The sequence below is a fragment of the Myodes glareolus genome, chromosome 9, assembly GCF_982192425.1.
Source record: "Myodes glareolus chromosome 9, mMyoGla1.1, whole genome shotgun sequence".
Lineage (NCBI taxonomy): Eukaryota > Metazoa > Chordata > Mammalia > Rodentia > Cricetidae > Myodes > Myodes glareolus.
This window is the reverse complement of record NC_142034.1, coordinates 66,545,429-66,565,047: the sequence shown is the minus strand read 5'-3', so window position 1 is coordinate 66,565,047 and position 19,619 is coordinate 66,545,429. Positions and strand designations below refer to the sequence as shown.

Sequence of the window (19,619 nt, the reverse complement as noted above, 5' to 3'; positions counted from 1 at the left end):
TTTTTTAATTATTTATTTATTTATTTATTTATTATGTATACAATATTCTGTCTGTGTGTCTGCCTGCAGGGCAGAAGAGGGCGTCAGATCTCATTTCAGACGGTTGTGAGCCACCATGTGGTTGCTGGGAATTGAACTCAGGACCTTTGGAAGAGCAGGCGATGCTCTTAACCGCTGAGCCATCTCTCCACCCCTAAAGGAGAGTTTTAAGAATTGAAGGTGGCAAATATTTAAAAAGCCCTTAGCACATGTGCAAGGCACAGTGGAAACCCATAAGTGTTGCATATAGTAAACACAGTTTAAAATCATATTTGTGGGGTCAGTGAATGGCTCAGCAGATAACGGCACCTAGCACCTTCTACTAACCCTGATGGCTTGAGTTGAATCCTCGGAACTCACATAGTTGATACCTGCAAGTTGTACTCTGATCACACATTTATAAATAAAATAAGTCTATACACTTGTGATAGTTATCATCATGTACTTATCCTGCTTTCGATTGAGCCCTAGTCATATAACCTATGGTCTCTGTATTGTTTCTTCTACTGCATTTAGATTAGACCTAAATGTTTTAAGGTTCTAGTGTTAAAACTGTTCTCCCTGCTAGAATCCTGAACCCACTCCCCACCAAAACAAAACTGAAGCAGAGTTTTTTTTTTTAAATATTTATTTATTTATTTATTATGTATACAATATTCTGTCTGTGTGTCTGCCTGCTGGCCAGAAGAGGGCACCAGACCTCATTTCAGATGGTTATGAGCCACCATGTGGTTGCTGGGAATTGAACTCAGGACCTTTGGAAGAGCAGGCAATGAATGCTCTTAACCCCTGAGCCATCTCTCCAGCCCCTGAAGCAGAGTTTTTAAGTGCATGTTTCCTCAAATCTACCATTGTGATGGGGAACTCATGTCTTGACTTCAAGCCCTGTGAAGGCTAGAAACTCTTGGGTTCATGAACTGAGGTTGGTGGAGTGATTGACCTTACTGTGTGGTGATAGAAACCTCTTAACAGTACCTATTATGAGACACCTCCCACTCCAATGCATAGAAAAAAATAGGATGACCTTGAAGTTCCATTCTAACACCCCCATCTCCCAAGTGCTGGGATTAAAGTGTGGCCACTTAAGTTTATCCAGTGTTAAACAAGAAAGTCTGTTAATCAAATGTTTTATCAGTAAAGAAGTGGACTTTCAGGAGGAGGCTTTTAATGATGTGAAAAGGTTGACGTCCAGTCATGCATTGTGGTGAAGCTTGTCTAGATCTTCGTTGAAACAGGGTATGGTGGCTCATGTCTGTGCTCCCACCACAGGGATACTGAGGCAGTACAAGAGTTCTAGGTCAGCTTGGGCTGTCTCAAGCAAATAAACTCCCACACAAGTCCTTTTGATAACAAATGGCAGATTTGATCATTTTAGATTATATTAGGTTATCCTGTTTTGTTGAGGTCATATGGTCATTCCCTTGTTTTGAGTTTGTTGTTTTTACAAATGAACACTAAGAACAGTTTGAGTGAGGCTTAAGGCCTTTTCACCTTGGCTTGTGTCACTTTTTCTTCTGAAGAAGGAAGGCACTTTTAGGATTCTTTGCAGGGGAGGGGAGCAACCTTCCAGCTACCTGCCCAGCAAGGATAGGTGATTGGGAGGTGGCTCTGGCTTTTGGGGATGGGGTAGGGACAACTCTTGACTGTGAACCTCCTGAGAGACTCTGCTGATTTTCGTCTGGGTCTGTAGTGGGTCCCAAGCCAGAGTCAGCATTTTATGCTGTTACTCAGCTTCCAGTCTTCTCTTCTCTGGGAAACAAGCAGAGAGAACAGGAGCAGTGCCTCAAACCACAAAGCCCTCTTAAAAATGGAGCGCTTGGCAGATTTGGGAGTGCCCCTGTTCACAAAATCCAAGAGGAGCTCAGAGGGGTAATTAGGTGTTGGTTGGCTCTGGAAGGGTTTCTTTAGTCAAGGCTCACAGACCTCTGTTGGCTGGCTCAGGGTGATCTCAAAGAAGTGGCCAGGAGGAGAATGACCATACCCTCTTGGGATTGAGGTTTTGATAACAGCTAATGAAGACAGCTAAGTGAAGGAAGAAGCTGAGGAAATTTAAAGTAGAACCTGGGCAGAGTGGTTTTTTTTTTTTTGTTGTTTTGGTTTGGTTTGTTTTGGTTTTTGGTTCTTTTTTTTTTTTTTCCCTTTTGAGACAAGGTTTCTCTGTAGCTTTGGAACCTGTCCTGGAACTAGCTCTTGTAGACCAGGCTAGCCTCGAACTCACAGAGATCCACCTGCCTCCCCCTCCTGAGTACTGGGATTAAAGGAGTGTGCCACCACCACTGGGCAGAGTCTTCTAGACCTTCCCTAGCTTGCCTAGACTCTTCATTCCTTTTACACTTTGGACTCATGCAGTGCTCCCTAGATTCTGAGAATCAGCTTGGTTTTTCAGAATCAACATCTTACACAGGCGTAATTTGCACACAGCCAGAAGATGCATTCCACAACCATATTTGTGTAAATTGAGGACTTAGGGGATGGGGTATTCTGTGCCTTTCTTAAATGAGGATGAGTAGCCAGGAGTTGTTTGAGTTTCAAGGTGACCAACCTTCTGTGGCTGGTGACCTGAGATGTCTCCCTGTGGCTTTTCTATGAAATAACAAGGACAGGCTTGATGTGACTGACACCTTTGTTTTTTAACTGAACTCAAGAGAGAGCCTTCTGATGAAATGTGTAAAACTGGCCAGGTGGTGAGCATCTTCATCTTAGTCTGGGGTACTATGAGCACACATAGCTATTGACCACTGCTCCTGCATCTTACAATAGCCAACCTGCATAATTTTTCTGTTTGAAGTCATCATGTAGTCTCAACAGGTGCTGCTACCCTAATTCCCATATGTGAGAACAGGCTCACAAGAGATTGAGCAACTATCCTAAGTGTTCAGAGAAACTTAAGGCCATCCTGCACTCTGTTGTGTTTGTCAAAGCACATCTGATTCACCAGTGCTATCTTTTTGGACCTTAAAATTTGCTTCCATATCTAGATTTTTTTCGTGTGTGTGTGTGTGTGTGTGTGTATGTGTATGTATTCATTCTAGAAACAGTTTCTCTATAGCTTTTGGAGTCTAGTTTTGGATCTCGCTCTGGTCTGGCCTCAAACTCGCAGAGATCCGCCTGTCTCTGCCTCCTGAATGCTGGGATTAAAGGCATGCGCCACCACTGCCTGGCCTCAGATCTTGATATTTCTTTCCACTCTATTGAGTGTATGAACTAGACATCATTTCTGTCTTAGGTTGCCCCATCAGCCTCTTTAACTGTCTCTGTTACTCCTGCTTAGAACCTTCTGATAGCTTCTCAGAACAGGAATCCTTAGCCCATCCTAAAATTTCCTGATTTGGGTCTCCCACCCAGTATACTCCATGTACCACTTTCTTCCTTCCCAGCACCGCTATAGTGTGTTTGACATGCTTCTGCTTCCGGTGTTTGGTTCTGGAATGCTCTGTCTCTGGATTGTTGTCATGGTGAGGCCTTCCCAGACCACCCTGCATAGTCTAGAAACCCTGGCCCTGGAGTGTATCCCATTCCTCTGACTCTGCTTTGTCCTTTTTAGCTTTGTTTCTACTTGGTCAAGGTGCCCCCGGTGCTACAGCCAAGGCTGATAAGTTGTAGTGGGCGATGAACACACACTGATGAACAAGTAAATAAACTTGAAATGTGTGAAGTGTTGAGGATACTATAGTGGATAGTAGGACATGTACCCAGAATTCAGTGTGCAAAAAAATGCCATGTGCGTGTGATGCAGCAGAGACATCCCAATGGAGTTCAGCTCAGAGTTGCTGGGGAGCAGGGTTGAACTGGCATAGAAAGGGTGAGTGGCTACTGAGAAGAGCCTGTGATCATTTCGTTTTTGGTTGAGAGCAAGGTGGGGCTCGAGAACTGAGTTCTTGTGGTTGGAGTGTATCCAGCTACTAGAAAGGTGGGCAGTCCTGCTTTATAGGAGTGCCAAGTTCCAATTTAAGTAGAGCACCATGGGGAACCTTAGGGGATTTTGAGTGAAAAGTGATGTGGTCAAATTTTTCCTTTTACAAGATGATGACCTCTTACATTAAGATAAATCTGATCCTTTGGGCTAGAATTTCCAGCTTACAAAAAGGAGCCCCCTATGTTACACTGCCCCTCAGTCACTTTGCAGCACAGCCCTGAACTTTTCCAGGTATATTTTCCTACATGTCTGAATTCAGCTGAATTAACACCTGTGCTCAGGAACAAGGCATTTGCATTGTCCTAGACAGGCTACTAAGTACCTTCCTGAAAAGGCTTACCTAAGGAGGTAGGCTTTGTTATGGTAGGTGTGCCCTGACATTTGATTTTCTTCCTCCTCTTTGAAGAGAATGGGGATTATTAAAATTGGAAGGGGATGCAGAGATGGAATACTCCATTACAGGGTCCTTCACAGGTTAGGCTGCTGTGCCACAACATGACAGTGGCAGAACAACTTAGATCAGGTGTTTGGACTTTCGGTTTCAGAGGGTTCAGTCTTGGGCTTCTGGCTGGGTTACTTTGGCCTGAGACAGGTTGAACATAGAACAGGAAGACTATATAGAGGAGGATACTGTTCATCTCTTTGTGGACGTGGGAACAGTGAGGAAGGGACTGGGCAAATAACCAATAACCTACGTCCAGCTAGGGCTCCACTTTTCCCTAAGACATTTTTAAAATCTCCTAAAATTATTCCACCAGCTGAGGACCAACTCTTAACATGTGAGCCTCTGGGGGATTTTGCATATTCAGACCATAGTTAGCACTCACCTACTAGGGACCACTAGAAGATGGGCTTCAGTGAGTGTGTCTGGAAGTTCTCCACAGGAACCTGACTCAGAAACTGGGGTTTTACTCTTGAGGTCTTGAATTTGGCCTTTCATTTTGCTTAAAAAGAGGATGAAGCCATTCTTTTTCATGACCCAGCATCCTCTGTCCCTTGATCCCTAGGATTTGGAGCTGAACATTAAAAGGAAGGTAATTCATGTCACATCCTCCAGCTAGTTTTTCTGACCCTGCCTTTTACTGACTTATTGTAGAGGCAGATTTAAGGACCTTGTAAGAAACCCAAATGGAGGTGGTCTCTCTCTCTTTCTGGGTGTGGGTATGTGTGCTTATGTGTTTGTCTGCTGCCTGCCTGCCTGCCTTTCTGTGTTTGGAGGTTAGAAGACAACTTGCTGGAGTTGGTGCAGGTGCATGAGTGTCCCAGCAATCTGATTCAGTCCTCCTTTGTGTGCTGAGCCAAATTGTGGCTCTTGGAATTTTTAGTGGAAAACAAGCCTGGATGCTTTGTGATAAAATCGTCAATTTAGTGCTTTTGTGTCTTTTCACAGCTTTGAATTTGTTGCAGATAGCTCTCCTTTCCTGTGTGTGACAAAAAGATCTATTGACATTAGCAACACAGCCTTGTTTTGGAATTAAGTCCTATCATCTCAGTGACTTCATGGTTAAGTTTTGGTGCAGGTGTTGTGGGAAGCATTGGTGGATTTTGGCTTGGTTAGTTGGTAACTTTGAACAGTGTCCCCAGGTGAACAGAGCAGGTGCTGAGTTCCTTGCTCAGTAAGTAGCATTTGACTAGTTTAGATGGTGATTTCTTGAGAAACCTGTAGCAATAAATTGGCAAAGTTCTAGTTTGTTGATTCAGAAAATTTTTAGACTCTGTTAGCTGCCACTCCCTCCCTTACAATTAAATAGTGAGCAAGATAAATTCACCACAGTGGGGCTTTTATTTGAAAAGAAAGAAGTCACAAATGGGCTAGGTGTGGTGATATACGTCTTTAATTCTGGTTCTAGAGATGGAGGCAGAAGGATTGCCCTGAGTTTAAGGCTGGCCCGAGATACTGCAGCAAGAACCAGGCTAGCTGGGACTGCAAGCCACACCAACAACAAAAGGCTGGACGTAATGTCATTGCCTCCTAACCCATGGAAGGCCAAGGCGGATGGATGGATGGGTCTCTGAGTTTGAGGTCAGCATGGTCTACATCGGGAGTTTAAGGTCAGCCAGAAACACAAAGTGAGATTCTGTTTCAAAATATAAAAACAAGTCACAAAGTGTCTCTTTGCATCTACATCCTCCTGTCTTGCCTCCTGGCAGGTTTCAATTGATTTGCTTTAAGAACAATTAAAAAAATCATATTTTAAAATTGGGGCAATTAGACTGGGTGTGGTGGCGTACACACCTTTAATCCCGACACCCAGGAGGCAGAGGCAGGCAGATTTTTGTGAGTTTGAGGCTGGCTTGGTTTACATAAAGGGAAGTGAGTTCCAGGACAGCCAGGGCTATGTGAAGAGACCCACCCTGTTTCAAAAGACCACCTCCAAATGAGGGTGTGTGTGGGGGGAGTATCTAGAAGTTTAGGGATTTCCAACTTTGCTTTAAAGAGAAAAGGCTGCGTAAAACTTTGATGAATTGCTTGAAAATACTGGGTGAGGGACATGGTCTGGAGTTAGTGTGTTGCCACTGACGGTGGTCAAAGCACAGCCCCTCAGGACTACTGGCTAATAGCTGCTTACATGCAGGGCCTTGAGTTTTCATCCTGCATCAGACTTTCTTCCAGCATTAAGCCTGTGGGGCTGTGTTCTGATCAAGGTATAAGCTGAAGACTGGCCTTGTAGAATAGTTGAGTTATTGGATGAGACTGGAAGACTCTTCAGAGGGAACTACATAATCTCCTGAGGGAGAGGGAGGGAGTGTGGTGAGGATGAGATATCAAGAGCACTGCTGCCTGAGACCCTGGAGCAAAGCTATGGATGAGCTTGCCAAGGAAGCTGTTGTGTTGGGCCCCAGCTAGCCTTTCCTTCTTTGCCACCTCCTGTGGACTGGGTATAAATAACATCATTGGTTTCATTCTGTTAAAGCCCCTTCTACCCCAGTCATCTCATAGGTGTGAGAACGACTAAACAGGAGTTAACTACCACAATGGAAAGGGGTAAGAAAAATGCCAGGCAAAAGTCTTGTGCAGTGTCCTTTTGTTTGGGGAAGGGAGCCAAGGTTCCTTGGAGCATTTCTCTCTGGTCAGAGGCTTCTCCCAGACAGTGCTGTCCTGTGTTCTCTGTAGTGGGAGGGGAGGGAAAAGGCAGGGACATTGGAAGATCGGCTGTGCATCTCACTGAGATACTTGGGCAACCTTACTCAATTTCCCCACTTCCTTTCCTGCTTCCTGTGAATGGGAGTTGTTGAACCACAAGGTCTATCTTTCCCTTTTGGATTAATTTTCACTGTATCAGTTGAGTCAGAAGTTAAGATCCTGATTGTCGAGATTTCATTCAGAGAATCTCCTACTCAGATTGGGCCAGCTTTCTTCCCTAGAGGGACTCTAGGTATGTGGTCTAGGTCAAGACTTCTGGCTCATGCTGGGTAGGGTGGGCTCCCATAGGTGTTGAGTACTTAGCAGCAAGCAAGATAGTGGTAGACACTTCTTGGAAGGAATGTGAGAATTCCTACATCCTGTGTGTGGTTAGATTGGGTCATTACTGAGATATCCTCTTCTTGTCTGAACATGTAGAATGTAGGGGCTGGTAGAATCTGGGGTCCAGGTGTCAGCCAGCTCAGCAGAACAGAGGTGGACTAGTACAGTGCTCAGATTTATCCAAACAGATCCCATGTCTTGAACCTGACCTTTATGTGACAGGAACTCCTTGGCTCTCAACAAGTTGAAAAGTCACATAGTCAGCCATTGGTTTGAACAGCCTACTAAGAGATAGGCCCTGGGACTTCTCCTGGGCACTAGAGAGAGCAGCCTGGCCTTATTGTTTACATTCCCATAGGGAAGCAGTGAACTAACTACCAATTATCTGTTCCTGCCTAGCAAATCACCTCCCCAGATAGCAGCTTAAAGAAGCAGCCATCTTGAGTGTGTGTGTGTGCAGTCCTGTTATCCCAGCTACTCTGGAGGGAGTTTCGTAGAGAAGTATTGGGCAGTGACTAGGGGCAGGCATTGTTAAGGTGTTGGCATGATCAGAGTGATTATTCTAGCCAGAGAAACTGTACCCAGTTAGTATCCTCCAAGGACAGAAATGGCGTGTGTAAAAGAGGAGGGCTCAGATGTTTAGGGGACTCTGCCTTCTGTTGTGGACGCTAGAGAGCAATAACACTGACAGTGACATTGCTTTAAGATTCCTCAGGTTAATAAGCTGCATGGTGGTGGCACACAGGTTTAATCCCAGCGCTTGTGAGGCAGAGGCAGGTAGATGTTGTTGAGTTCAAGATGAGGCCAGCCAGGGCTACACAGAGGAACTCTGTCTTGAAAAGCAGCAACAAAATGCTTAAAGATTCCTCAGGTTTGTGGAGAATGGGGTGGGGAGCAAGGTGGAAGCAGAAAGGCTACAGCAAACTGGTGCAAGTCAGCAGTACACATGAAGGAAATAAAGAGCTACTTGCTGGAGATTCCTTGTTCCCTCAGACACATTTTGATACCTAGTAGCATATATGCTCCAGAAAATGATTGAGCCAAAAATCTAAGATAGCAAGGGTTAAAGGTTGTTTTTAGTTGTGTTGTTTCTTAGGGATTTTAAACAGTTCAGAAGGTTGTTTTGTTTGATCTAAAACAGGACTTGAAATCATGGTATTCAAGTAAGATTTCAATACAAAATTTTCCTTTGCCTTCTGTCAGAGCAGAATGTAGGCAAGGTCTTTGTTTATACCTGCAAATCTGCTTTCCTAGGAAATGTGTGGGCTGGAGAGAGGGCTCAACTAGTTAATATCACTTGCTGTTCTTTCAGAGTACTTCAGTTCTGTTCACAAAACTCATGTGGGGTGGCTCTAGTGTCCTCCTGGTCTCTGCGGGTACTGCACTTACAAGTGCATATACACACACACCGCCATACATATAGTTAAAAAGAAAACCTTTTGTTTTTTTTGAGACAGGGTTTCTCTGCATAGCCCTATCTGTCCTGGAATTCCACTCTGTAGACTAGGCTGGCCTTGGAACTCAGAGAGACCTACCTCTGCCTCCCTAGTTCTGGAATAAAAGGCGTTGGCCACCACTGGAGATCTTGTGGTTACAATCTTGGATTTCATCTGCACTAGTATCTGACCAAACTGGGGGCCCAGTGAAACTCTTTGCCCTGGGATTGGTGGATTACTTAAAACACTCTATGCAGCTGGAAAGTATAGAGTCTGCCCTCTATTCCAGAGATATTGCAAGAGAAACCTTTATCAGAGGGACATTTTCATTCCAGCACTGGGGAAGCTGAGAAGGAAAGGAGTCTAAGGCCAGCCTTGACTGCATAGCAGATTTGGAGGCCAATCTGACCTACATGAGATGGCATGCTGGACCTTACTGTGGGTTTTGACCAGCTGGATAAGACTTTTCATCGGTAGGGCTAGAGCAGGCTGAGAAACCATGGAGAAGCCAGTTCTGACTTTAGTCTTTTTTTCTTACAGTGGATGTTGTATACAGCATTTAGCCAAGCTGCTGTGCCTCTATTAGGTCTTAGCTCATTAGATCTGTCGCATAGGTGGCAAGGTTGCCTTATAGATTCTGGTTATAGATTATGGTTAAAGTGCTGGGATATGCTTATCAGAGTTCTGAACCTTCATCCCACTCATTTTTACCACAGTCATGTGGGGCCCAGTTCTGGGCATGATCCTTATTTATAAGAAAACGGACTGGCAAGATGATTCAGTGGTTACAAGCACTGGCTGCTCTTCTAGAGGACCTGGGTTCATTTCCCAGAGCTCATGTGGCAGTTCACAACTGTCTGTATGTAACTCCAGTCCAGAGGACCTGATTTCTTCATAACAGACATACATGCAAGGAAAACATCAATGCACATAAAAAATAAGACTAAATCTTTAAAAGAAAAAAGAAAATGGAGCTCCTATAGGTTCAGAAATTAACTTAAGGTTGTGCAGTAATAGTTAGTAGCTGAGATTTGCCTGTTAAACATTTACTCAAGTCACTACCTTACCTATTGCATAGTCTGCATTCTCCCTAACTAAGAGAGAGAAGAGAGAATGTGTGTTATATATGTTTGTACATGCATATGCACATAACTACAAAACTTAAGCTGTTTCTGGAAGGAGGGAGCCCCATTGTCCCTCTGGCAGGCTGGGCTCTCTGGGCATAAGACTAGTGAGTGGGTTTGAGCCAAGTCTTGGGAACTTTGGATCCTGCCAGGGAGCCTTGGCCCTTTTTCCCCTCAAGAGATGTTCTTTTAGTTATGGTAGGGCCATACCGATCTGTTGGAAAGAGAGCTGCTGACCTTGGGGATTTTTCAGGTCTGGCCTGAAGAGTAGGAAGGGTGGACTGGCTCTCCACAGATTTTATGAGGTCCTCTGGGCCACCAACTATTACGTGCTGGACCTTTTAGCCTTTTGAAGTGGAAAAATTTTTTAAACTACTCAGGCAATAACAATTCATTATCAAAAATGTCCAAAAGGAAAAACCTTGGCATTGTGTCCCACCAACCACGATGAGTACTAGTAAGCACTAATAGGATTACATCTTTCTCTAAATCAGTACTGCCTGCTAGAAATACAGTACAGTTGGACTGGGAATGTTACTCAGTGCATAAGAGTGCTTGCTTATTAGCATGGATGAGGGAAGTTCTTTAGCTCCTAGCAGGCTTGGGAGAAGGAAGGCAGGAACTTTTAGTCAGTGCCAGACAGCTGTAGAGGGAGACACACACAACTGCTGCTTGTGGTCCTCACTCTTCCTGTCCTTTTTGGGACATGAGTCATGCTCAGAATTCACATGTGCACGTGTTCCTGCCCTGACTGAGAGAACCCTGGCAGTATAGACACACTTAACCTTTGCTACAATGCAGGATCAGTGTTCTTCCCCCATACCTGCTGCCTTCTCAGAGTTACCATAGCCTGCCATTTGGTTTTGGAAGTAGCCGTAGAAGAAATCAGTGGAGGGTAGGCAAAGGCCCTCTTTTGGTCTTGTCCAGGAAGTGTCTCCAAACTACCAGGACACCATTGGTAGATGCTGACCAACAGGGTTAGAGTGGGAATATGAGAAACTCCTTCACAGGCAGGCCTGCGCACTTCTGCCCAGCCTCCATGTAGAAGGCATCCTCGCATCAAGGTACACAGAAGCTAGTTTCCTTCTTGCTTTGTCCTCTCATTCCCAAGTGAAATGTTTTTTGGGCTGCCTCCAACGATACTTTTGCCTGCTGCCAGACAGCTACCCCTTTGAAGGAGGCAGCTAGTTTGCCCTTGTAGTGACTGATACATGTGCATGGATAGCATGAGTCCAGTGAGCAGTGTGCTTGCTGTTGGAGTTTTGAAGGGACAGCCTGTGAATTCTGTGCCCCAGGTGCCTTTGAATTGCATTGCTAAGTCAGGCCGTTTCTTTCTACTACCCTGTCCATTTGCAGTCGACTGCGTGTCACCGTGTACTCTTCAGTCTGCTGTTGCCCCCACATGGATGCTGTGATGAAGGGCCTTTCTGGGGCAACTTTGGATCAGCACTCAAGTGGAAAGGGTCAAGATTGATGGTGACTGAGAGTCTGCCAGCTAGGGAAGGCAGTCTTCTCCACACTTGACTCAAGCCCATTCTTGATTATCACTATTATGCTTGCCGCCATGAGCCAAGTCTGCAAGTTGGGAGAAATCTCCAGGGATCAAGAGGTGGCTTGCCTTGCATTACTTGGAGCTCTGTTGTCCTGAGACAAGATGTTGCTCAAGGTGGCGGTGGCTGCCAGCTACAGTGTCCTGCTGGTAGCTGGAACAGGTGTGAGCTAGGACAAACCAGTACCAAGTAGCTATCAGACCACCATCTAGGTCTCCTTCAGAGAACTTGACTTGTGTTTCTGCATTTGTTCTTCCTGACTTTCTTTCATCTCTTGGGAAGAGCCCAGACTTAGAGATGTAAGTCTTGTTTTAGGACAGAGTGGTCCCTGGATGGAGACAGTACTGATCCCATTGTCAGCCTTGTCAGCTTATACCAGATCCTGTTTGTTGTGGCCTGGCCTTCACCGTTCTACAGCACATCATATGCACCCATAATTGAGAGAAGAGTGTAGTTCATCCATTGCTGACTGGAATTGTAAGCACTCAGATTGGTGGCTGTTGCTCTTCCTATAACAAGCATAGACCTCAGACTTTTCCTGAGCCTCTTGCTGCCTGAGATTCTGTGTATCTCACGTACAGCACCAGGCAGTAGCATGAGACAGTCACAAGTAGGCTAAAGAATAAAGTCTCATATGCTGAGCACAAGGAGTGGGGATTGGCTATTGATCATTGCTTTCCAGGAAGTACTTAGCTCTGGTCATCAAAGGTCAGGAAAGGTAACTTGTTACCCATTTAGTTTCCCCCTTGGCCTATCCTGACTTTTCACCTTGCTTCCCCTTTCTGACCTTCTTTTTGACATTTTGATCTGTGGACTTTTTAGCTTCTTGCACCATCTGCCTCAATTCTGCTTCTGGAAGCAAAATTTTCTGGGGCTTTGGATTTTGCTTGAACCCAAGATCTTGCTGTTCAGTAGGCCATGGGGCATTGCCTTTATTTATGATAACAAGAGCTTCCACATATACATAGGTGAACCCTTTATTTCTAGGGCTTGAAGTGCAGACTGGTTGGTAAACTCTTTGTCCCTGGCTCTGTTTTCATCATTAAAACTTCCTGACACCTCTCCTTATCAAGTGTGAACCCCTAGCAGGGCTGGAGGCCAGGCCCTTTCTTTATGGCAGGGAAGTTTCCAGCATTGCAGACCTCCCTGGTTTTGGGGGAGAGAACTTGTCTCTACCCCTCTATGATCCTTTGACCACAGAAGTGCCATGGTTGCATTTCCACAGCTGTGAGGTGGGGGTTTTCACTGTTTTCTATTCTGGAATCTAGTTGAGTGTTAAAGCAAAGTGGGGAGGACAGAGGGGCCTGTTTCTGTAACAACTCCACCATCTTTTTGTTTTGTTTGCTTTTTCGAGACAGCGTTTCTCTGTAACAGGCCTGGCTTTTCCTGGAACTAACTCTGTAGACCAGGCTGGCCTCAAACTTACAGAGAGATCTGTCTGCTTCTCTGCCTCCTGAGTGCTGGGATTAAAGTCACACAGCTTCATTATCTTACTAGTATTATTACCATTTTAAAAAGAAACTCTCAATTTACACAGCAGAATTTAATGTAAAATAAAGAAATACTAGAATAGGGATCTAACTTTACTAGCTCCTGGCTTAAGAAACCCTGGTTTTAAAATGTCAAATATTGTGGCTCTAGGTAACCCCTGCAAAATTAACAGTTAAAGATTCCCCTGAGTTAAAGTAAAGTGTCAAGTTGTGTCCAAAAACATCTTAGAATTGCCTAATCTGCTGCTGCTAGGTAGTTATCCACACCAGGGGCTGTAGTACACTCCAGCCACTTTTGAGTTTGGACAGGAGGTGTAGTGGTCCATTTTTCTCTGTCATGGTAGCCAGGTTTTGCAACTAAATGTAGAACACCAGTAAAGTTTGGCTTTCAGATAACTGAATTTTATGATATTTTAAGTGTGTCCTGAGTATTGCATAGTACATAATGTTCTCATTGCCTATCCTAAATTCAGATTTAAATGGATGTCTTGAGTTTCAGTGTACTGTCTGCCGGCCACACTTTTCTCTGTTTCTATCCTTTTGGGTCCTGAAAGATTTGGAAATTGTCCAAAGAAATGGAAAAGGGTTGCTGCACTTCCCTGAACTAATTTCACATTAACAGCGCTGTGAGTGAATGTCATGCAGTCTCAACAGGCAGCCTGCCTGACATGTGGTGTGCCACTTTTAGTCATTAATGATACGTTGCCCAGTTAAGCTTATGTTAGGGGTACATGAGATCTATTGGTTAGTTTTGACCCATCTGGCCAGGCCTTGGGTGTTATGTTGGCAGTTACCATGTTCAAAGATGGGTTCCATAGTTCATGCCTTTAACCCAGTGGCTGGTTAGGTAAGGTACATCGTTGATGGGATTGGTTTGGTGTGAAGGTCAGATCCCTTCTACTTTTTTACTTTTTGAGACATAGGATTTACTGTGTAGCTGAAGCTAGCCTTAAACTTGCTGTGGTAGCTCAAGTTCTCCTCAGACTTGTGATCTTGCTTTCCTGCTTGGATTATAGATGACCTGGCCACTCCAGGCACTCCCTCTACATCTGCAGAAAGTGTAGTATGCAGGAACTCCAAGGCGTCTTTGGACAGGGTCTAGAGACTGTTGATCAACATGTTAGTTGCTCTGTCTGTCCTTTCCCCCAACACACACACACACACACACACACACACACACACCCCGGTCATGTTGTCCTAAGCTTCTCTCCTTCCCTATTGGGGCAAGCATAAAGTCCTGATTAGCTTATAGGAGCCAGGACTGCTGGCATAGAGCTGCCCCCAGTTTGTTCTGTGATCTGTTCCTGTTCTGTAGTGACTTCAAGCTCATCATTGAGGTATCTTTAGGGCCGATCTTAGTCCATTGCTACATGTTGAAGAGGAAATGTCATGGTGTTTAAGAATCCCTCCTTTAGAGAGCAGGACATCGTCTTCTGGTTACAGTGTTTGTGGTGTTGATCACCCGGGAGCGAATTAAAAATGGGTGATGTTGAGAAAGGCAAGACGATTTTTGTTCAGAAGTGTACCTAGTGCCACACTGCGGAAAAGGGAGACAAGCATAAGACTAGACCAAATCTTTGCAGTCTATTTGGGAGGAAGACAGGTCAGGTGGCTGATTCTTGTACACAGATGCCAACAAGAACAAAGGCATCACCTGGGGAGAGGATACCCTGATGGAGTGTTTGGAGAATCCCAATAAGTACATCCCTGGAACAAAAATGATCTTTGCTGGAATTAAGCAGGGAGAACCGGGCGGTGATTGCACACGCCTTTTAATCCCAGCATTCGGAAGGCAGAGACAAACTGATCTCTGAGTTCAAGGCCAGCCTAATCTACAAGAGCTAGTTCTAGGACAGGCTCCAAAGCTACAGAGAAACCTGTCTCAAAAAACAAACAAACAAACAAAAGAAGGGAGAAAGGGTGGACCTAATAGCTTATCTTAAAAAGGTTACTAATGAGTAATTCCACTGCCTTATTTATTACAAAGCAAATGTCTCATGGCTTTTAATGTGTACCGTAATTTAATTCATACCCCAAAATTCAGATCATGAGAGGTTAACAATGTTTTGTTGGACAGTCCTGATTTAAGTAAAACTGACTTGTAAAAAAGTGGATATGATCTTTTTTAAGAGTAACAATTCCAGTTGCATAAACACTGTCACTGCTCTCCCCTTCTCAAGATAAGATTGGACTTAATTATTAAAGTTCTACTTTCCACAAATATGGGGTGTCACCTCAAACCTATTGAATGGTTTTATAATTAAATTTATATAGTTGGACATATGAATATGTTTAAAACACTGGGGAAATTCTGTCACCATCTCAGAAAACGAGAAGACTCGCCCGTGGTAAAGTTTGTACTCCTTGCTGTTACAGGCAACGGCTAAAGGTCAGGAAGCAACTGTCTATTCTTGACTCAATGGTGTTATTTTAATTAGAATTCCCTAAGTCTAAGGATGCTGCCTTTTACTGTTGAAAGGCACTCTCTGGTCTATGTATAATATACCAATTAAGAGTATTTAGCCCATGCTATAGTTGATCTATTAAGTTAAAATGCCTTTAGAAACCAACAACTTAGACCTTACTTTTTAATTCTTTATTATCTAAGACTGAATTATAATTCGGAATTGTCCTTAAATACCCTTTCAGAAACAAAACAAAACTGGAACTTCTATACATGTGTGGTTGCTGGTGGCATTCTTTGTCAACTTTTTATGGAAGGATAAAAATAAAGGAGATGTTTGCAGCGGTAAGAAGGTTAAAAAGTAAAAAGGAATCCCTCCTTTTTGTGGTCAGAATTCTGGTGCATGTGAGGAAGCAGATGGATAGTAGAAACTCAGTCATTTGTGTGGGAAAGCTGTTCCCTACCCCGTGAGTGGGAATGGGTGCACACAGTTTTTTGCTGGGGAGAGTATTGGCTTTGCCAAGTTTGGAAAGTTTTACATTGTGAAGCTGCAATTTTATGTCCCAGGACCACTTCAACAGCAATTCACTGCTGATGTGGCCCCCCAGGTTGCTTTCAAACCGCAGGCTCCCAGTATACAATGAGTATTTTCCTCTTCAGTCCTGGCTAGGTTAGGTGTTATCAGTGTATCCGCTCCCATAATCAGGACAGTAGAAAATAATTTCTTGTATAGACAGAAGCCTCTCCCAATATCCAGCTGCTTGAGATTTTTGATTTAGGGCAGTAGAGGTGACACACAGTTGCCGTCTTTGGAGGATAAGGCAGGAAGAGCACCTCCAGAGAGCAGCCCTGGGCTTTTTTTTTTCTTTCCCTTTATTATTAATTTATTATTTTATATGCATAAGAGTTCTGTCCACATGTATGTCAATGTCATCTGCATGCATTTTACTTTTGGTTTTTTGAAACAAGATTTCTCTGTTTAGCTCTGGCTGTCCTTGAACTTGTTCTGTAGACCAGGTTGGCCTCAACTCAGATCCTCCTGCCTCTGCCTCCCAAGTTATGGGATTAAAGGTTTGCGCCACTGCCACCACCCAGCTGCAGTCAGTGCTCTTGAATTGATGAATCATCTCTCCATCCCTACCTGGACTTCTTAGCCTCTGTTTCAAAGATGAACAACAACAAAAAAGAGTTTGTAGTACTGTAGGGAGTTGCTTATCACCAGACAGAAATTATCTGTGTTAGGGTAGCATCATCTTTGGGACAGTGACAGTTGAATCCAGTTTACAGCAGAGCACTCTTGTATCTGAGACAGAATGGGGCTTGGGAGTGGCTTGGGAAGCCACAGGGCTGTAGCTTAATGGAAATGTTTTCAGGAATGAATTTTGAAGCCAAGGGTAGTGGTGCATGTCTTTGCCTTTGATCTCAGAACTCATGAGGTGGAACTCTGAATTCCAGGCCAACGAGGGCTATATAGTGAAAGGAATGAAATTTGACAGGTAGCACTCACCAGTAATTTTAGTAATTGAGAGATGGAGACAGAAGAATTGAGAGTTCAGGCCAGCCTGAGCTACTTAAAACCCTGCCTCAAAAATCCTTCCTCAAATAAACAGTGACTTAACTAAACAGTATCAGCCTGTGTAATTTTGCTGTTTGCTTGTTTAGGGACTAAACCCCTCTTGGAGCATTAAGCCTATGTTCAGGGCAAGGGAAGCACCCCAAACACAGGACTGGCGGTGGGTTATAGTACTGCCTGGGGGGCTTCACTTTTCCGCAGTTGGCCTTGGGTGCCTAGATTGGTGTGAGAATCCAACTGCTTGGTCTCAGTGTAGAGGGGCACTTACTGCTGCTCCTGAGAGTTGAGAGGTAAACATACGTTTAGAGCTTTCAGCACTAAGACTCTGGTTCTGGCTGCTGGAAACCTGCGCTTGTAGAGCTCCCAACAGTTCTCTGTAAGACACATGGCTAGCTTGTGAGGCAAAATGTGCTGGGCAGAGACTATCTGCTATGTGAGTAAGCTTCTCTGAACCTTGCTTTCCTTGTCATAATGATACCTACTTTCTTGGGTAGTTGTGAGACATGGATTAGCTGCGCACATACTAGAGTTTGGCATTTTTTGGGCGGGTTGAACTGGTGATGATAATGGTCTATCCCTCCTGAGTGAGATAGGTTCACAGATGCCAGCACTTGAGGGGTCATTGGGCCCTTGGAATCCCCAACACCATAGGCTGAGTTAGAACTTGATCTAGAATTGTTTACTAGATAGCATCTTCCCGTTGGATAGTGGTGGAGGAGGGGATTCTTGAGGCTTTTACACTAAGGCTTTACTATGATGACAGAATCCCCCACTTTGCTTCAACATACTGTGTGTGAAAGGAAGTCTTTTCCCTTTGTTTGCTCAGCACTAGAAAGTGGCATCCTTTGGAAGAGAATCAGTTGTGCCTCCTTAGAAGAAACCTACACAGTCTTTGCTTCAGTCAACACACAACTGAAGGTGGTAGTTGCTGATCTGACTAGAGTCCAATAATCTCTTCAGAAAAGGCTGAATCAGGGAACTGGGATTTCAGTCCATCAGGAACTGGTACCACCTGTGGGGGTGGCTATAGCCACTATTGGACTGCAAAGTCCCTGTCTGGACAGGAGTGGGAGCACTGAATGCATGGGTTACCACAAGCTAAAGTTAGTCTGTTGGGCTTGGCCAAACTAGCAAACATCATGTAACTACTGCCTAGCCCCGCCACACCCCTAGACCCGCAGACTCATGCACTATTATACAAGGTGGGGTGATGGTCTACAACTTTCATTCTGCAGGGCTTCAAGGTGGTCTGATTTTCTGAAGCCTGCCCCCTCCTCTGTTTTATCTGCAGGCCTGGGGCCTGGGTAGGAAGGGTGGGTAGAGGGAGGCCTCTGAGAAGTGACAGTCCAGGCCACAGAGAGCCCATACAAGGTATGGAGGCTACCTGTACATTCTTAGTACTCTGTAGAGAAACTTCCCGTTGGGGCGTTGCTGGAATTTGTAGGAATGCGACAAAGACAGACTTGACCATCTCTAGGTTCTGACTCTGACTACCTAGGCTGACCTGGGAGGGATAGACAGAAGTGGGTCACCTCCCTCCCTGTGGCTTCACTGTCTCCCATAGTCAGGGCTCTTGGCAAGGGTGAGGCAAAACCCTGGGCTTTGGTCCAAGGTTTTGCTGAGGAGCCTTCCTGGAGCAAAGTCTGGTGGAGGACCTTGGGGAGGCTAGGGGATGATTAGGTCACTCAGTGGCCCTCAAGACCAGTGCCATTTGATCTTCTCTGGCCCATAGCTTTTTCCCCACCTTTTCCTGGTGGTTAAGTCATGGCCTTTAATATCAGAATATGCACTCCAGGTCTTGTGGCTTGCTGGCTCTGACTTTGGCAAACACTTGGTTTTTTGAGACAGGGTTTCTCTGTAGCTTTGGAGCCTGTCCTGGAACTAGCTCTTGTAGACCAGGCTGGCCTTGAACTCACAAAGATCCACCTTGTGCCACCACTGCCCGTCTGGCAAACACTTCTATGCATATATCTTGATTTTCTTGTTAATGGGACCAGCAAAAGAAATGAATTTATCTTTATCTTAAAGGTTGCCATTCTCGGGGCTGGAGATGTGACTCAGCGGTTAAGAGCATTAACTGCTCTTCCAGAGGACCCGGGTTCAATTCCCAGCACCCACATGGCAGCTCACAACTGTCTGAAAATCCAGTTCCAGGGAACCTGACTCCTTCACACCAATGCACATAAAATAAAAGATAAATAAATCATAAAATTAAAAAAAAAGGTTGCAATTTTCAACTGGGCAGTGGTGGTGCGTGCATTTAATCCCAGCACTCAGGAGGCAGAGGCAGGCAATCTTTGTGAGTTTGAGGCTACCCTGGTCTACAGAGTAAGTTCTAGGACAGCCAGGACTGTTACACAGAGGAACTTTAAAAAAAAAAAAAACAAACGGTGTGAGGCCCATGTCATGTTTAACTATAGCTATAATCATTAGCATCTCATACCTTGCTTGGGATGAGGTTTTTGTTTTTTGATTTTTCTCATGCCTGCAGAGCCCTAACAGCTTTTAGTGCAGCTGAGGAAGCTACTGTTGCAGGGATGACTGGCAGTGTTCTCAACAACCATGCTTCAGATAGAGTCAGTGCCTGGCCTTGGGTGCCTGGCCTTGGGCCCCGGGCCTCT

At 44.7% G+C, this 19,619-nt stretch overlaps 1 protein-coding gene and 1 pseudogene across 1 annotated transcript in view; both read left to right on the top strand.

Moving 5' to 3' along the window:
• LOC148120957 (la-related protein 1-like) overlaps positions 1 to 19,619 on the top strand; it is a 31,754-nt gene that overhangs the window by 5,287 nt on the left and 6,848 nt on the right. The gene's annotated exons all lie outside the window — the stretch shown is intronic.
• On the top strand, positions 14,468 to 15,538 carry LOC148120958 (cytochrome c, somatic-like; annotated as a pseudogene).